The following is a 4,150-nucleotide window of genomic DNA, read 5'->3' as shown; positions in this document are numbered from 1 at the left end:
GTCGTTATCATGTCTCCCCTGACCCTTCTGTCCTCCAGTGTCGTCAGTCCGATTTCCCTTAACCTTTCCTCGTACGACATTCCCTTGAGCTCTGGGACTAGCCTTGTTGCAAACCTTTGTACTTTCTCTAACTTCTTGACGTGCTTGACCAGGTGTGGGTTCCAGACTGGTGCTGCATACTCCAGTATGGGCCTAACATACACAGTGTACAGTGTCTTGAACGATTCCTTATTGAGGTATCGGAACGCTATTCTCAGGTTTGCCAGGCGCCCGTATGCTGCAGCGGTTATTTGGTTGATGTGTGCCTCCGGTGATGTACTCGGTGTTATGGTCACCCCAAGGTCTTTCTCCCTGAGTGAGGTCTGTAGTCTTTGTCCACCTAGCCTATATTCTGTCTGCGGTCTTCTTTGCCCCTCCCCAATCTTCATGACTTTGCATTTGGCTGGATTGAATTCGAGGAGCCAGTTACTGGACCACATGTCCAGCCTCTCCAGGTCTCTTTGCAGTCCTGCCTCATCCTCGTCCGATTTAATTCTTCTCATCAACTTCACGTCATCTGCGAACAGGGACACTTCAGAGTCTATTCCTTCCATCATGTCGTTCACATATATCAAAAATAGCACTGGTCCTAGAACTGACCCCTGTGGGACCCCGCTCGTAACAGGCGCCCACTGTGATACCTCTTCACGTACCATGACTCGTTGCTGCCTCCCTGTCAGGTATTCCCTTATCCATTGCAGTGCCCTTCCTTTTATGTGTGCCTGATCCTCCAGCTTCTGCACTAATCTCTTGTGGGGAACTGTGTCAAAGGCCTTCCTGCAGTCTAGGAAAACGCAATCTACCCAACCCTCTCTCTCGTGTCTTACTTCTGTTACCTTGTCATAAAACTCCAGGAGGTTTGTGATACAAGATTTGCCTTCCATGAACCCATGCTGGTTTTCATTTATAATCTTGTTCCTTTCCAGGTGTTCGACCACTCTCCTCCTGATAATCTTCTCCATGACTTTGCACACAATACATGTGTGTGTGTGTGTGTGTGTTTATCGTGCCAAATAGGTAAAATTGGTCACTTAGCAAAAACTCATTTAAAATTAAGTCCTTTCTAAAATAAGGGGGATTACCAATAGACCCCTGGCCGTCTTCAAGCAGACACTGGACAAGCACCTAAAGTTGGTACCAGACCAGCCGGGCTGTAGTTCGTACGTTGGATTGCGTGCGGCCAGCAGTAACAGCCTGGTTGATCAGGCCCTGATCCACCATGAGGCCTGGTCACAGACCGGGCCGCGGGGACGTTGACCCCCGGAACTCCAGGTAAACTCCAGATTGTTGAGGACATTGAGAATGGAAGAGACTGGGGTCATGTAGTCAAATAGCAAAGAATTCATTTACACAGCGAAGCCTTTTTTAATTTATGTTAATTTAAAACTAATAATTTTATACCAAAAGAACCTTAGAAAACTTACCTAACCTTATTATAACAAGCGCAATTTAATTTAGCCTAATCCAACTAAATATATTTTAGATAAGTTTACATTAATAATTCAACTATAAACAAACACAATGAAATATTTTGTTTCGCTAGGTTCAGAATGATTTTTGCGAAATTACTGCATACACAAATTTTCGCTTCCCTTATTCGGCAAGTAGAGCGTTGCTATTTAAGCTGAAATCGCAAATTTTACCTATTCGGCACGATATATATATATATATATATATATATATATATATATATATATATATATATATATATATATATATATATATATATATATATATATATATATATATATGTTGTGCCGAATATGTAAAACTGGTCAATTAGCAAGAACTCATTTAAAATTAAGTCCTTTCTAAAATTTTCTCTTATACGTTTAAATGTATATTTTTTTTCATTAATGTTGATGTAAAAATTTATAATTTTGCACCAAAAGAATCTTAGAAAACTTACCTAACCTTATTATAACAAGAACAATTTATTTTAGCCTAACCCAACTAAATATATTTTAGATTTGTTTACAATAATTTAATACTAAACAAACACAGTGAAATATTTTTTTTTCATTAGGTTCAGAATGATTTTGGCGAAATAATTGCATACACAAATTTTCACTTGTCCTGTATGGCAAGATGATCGTTGCTATTTAAACCAAGATCGCAAGTTCTGCCTATTCGGCACGACATATATATATATATATATATATATATATATATTATATATATATATATATATATATATATATATGTCGTGCCGAATATGTAAAACTGGTCAATTAGCAAGAACTCATTTAAAACTAAGTAATTTCTAAAATTTTCTCTTATACGTTTAAAGATATATATTTTTCATTAATGCTAATGTAAAAATTGATAATTTTGCACCAAAAGGAACTTAGAAAACTTACCTAACCTTATTATAACAAGAACAATTTATTTTAGCCTAACCCAACTAAATATATTTTAGATTTGTTTACAGTAATTTAATACTAAACAAACACAGTGAAACATATTTTTTTCGTTAGGTTCAGAATGATTTTGGCGAAATTATTGCATACACAAATTTTCACTTGTCCTATTTGGCAAGATGAGCGTTGCTATTTAAGCCAAGATCGCAAGTTCTGCCTATTCGGCACGACATATATATATATATATATATATATATATATATATATATATATATATATATATATATATATATATATATATATATATATATATATATATATATATGTCAATGCATATTATTTAATAAATAATTAAATGCATCATGTAAATATAGAAAAAGACGCCGATATTTCATTCTATTATTTTTATTATGAGGATGAGGTAACCTGTAGAGCTGAGAGCTCAATACAAGGAACCTATACGCTTAAAAATACAGTGCGTATGGGTGCATGCATGCGCGTGTGCATGTGTGTATTTGTGTGTGTGTGTTTGGCGTGTGCGGTCACTCACAAATCATGAAAGTCATGCTGGAGGACGAAAGAAACTCACCACTCTGGCGACCCTCACTTGTCAGAAAAATGTTGAGCATAAATTGTTGTCATAGTGGTTTTCCCGACGTTCATCATACAAGAGTGTTCCCGGATGTGAGTGAAGAACCCGCACCGAGAAAAGGATACGAGTGACGCAGTGGTACCATTGGGGAGGAAAATGTGGCACCACTGGATAGGAAAGGGTGGCGCCCCTGGGTAGGAACGAGTAGTGCCTTAGGGTAGAAATGATGAAGTGGCATCCAGAGTACAAATAAGGCAGTGAGGCCTGCTGGAGGAAATGATAGTGGCACCTCTTGGTGGAAATGATAACTTAGTAAAACCGCAGTTTAGGTAGGCAGATGAAATTATATAATAATAATAATAATAATAATAATAATAATAATAATAATAATAATAATAATAATAATAATAATATTCATGGGGTAACTATTAATTTTAAAGGGATCATACATCACTTGGGAAGAGAAAGGAGGTAATGAAAGGAAATCAACTTTGAACCGAGGAAGGGAAGGAGGTGGGGCTCCTATTCCTTGGATCAAGAGCTCTTCACCGGCATCAAAGCGCCCTTTTTCAAGTAAACAAGTAAGCAGGTTCTTCTCGGTAAAGTATTCCATCATTGTATTTCATATAGGAGCAACATATTTATACCGACAGGTGTATATGTCGGTATAAATATGTGTATATAAACATATACACATATTTATATACCTAGTTCCGTGTCTCCAGAAGTCCATCTGTGTGCCCTCAGATGAGTATATACACATATTTATACCGACAGGTGTGTATGCACATACAGTGTATATACACATATATAAAATATATAGTGTATTTACACAATTATACAAGATATATAGTGTAGATACTCAGATATGAAAGATATAGTGGGAAAATTTATGGAATCAATAATTGCCGAAGCAATTCGTAGCCATCTTGACAGGCACAGATTGATTAATGAATCTCAACACGGTTTTACAAAGGGGCGTTCCTGTCTTACGAATTTACTAACTTTTTTCACTAAGGTGTTTGAGGAGGTAGATCATGATAATGAATATGATATTGTGTATATGAACTTCAGTAAGGCTTTCGACAGAGTTCCACACCAGAGGCTATTAAGGAAACCTAGGCACACGGAATAGGAGGAGAAATTTTTCCCTGGGTAG

The sequence above is a fragment of the Cherax quadricarinatus genome, chromosome 25 (genome assembly GCF_038502225.1).
Source record: "Cherax quadricarinatus isolate ZL_2023a chromosome 25, ASM3850222v1, whole genome shotgun sequence".
In the NCBI taxonomy this organism is placed as follows: domain Eukaryota; kingdom Metazoa; phylum Arthropoda; class Malacostraca; order Decapoda; family Parastacidae; genus Cherax; species Cherax quadricarinatus.
This window is presented reverse-complemented; position numbering follows the sequence as displayed.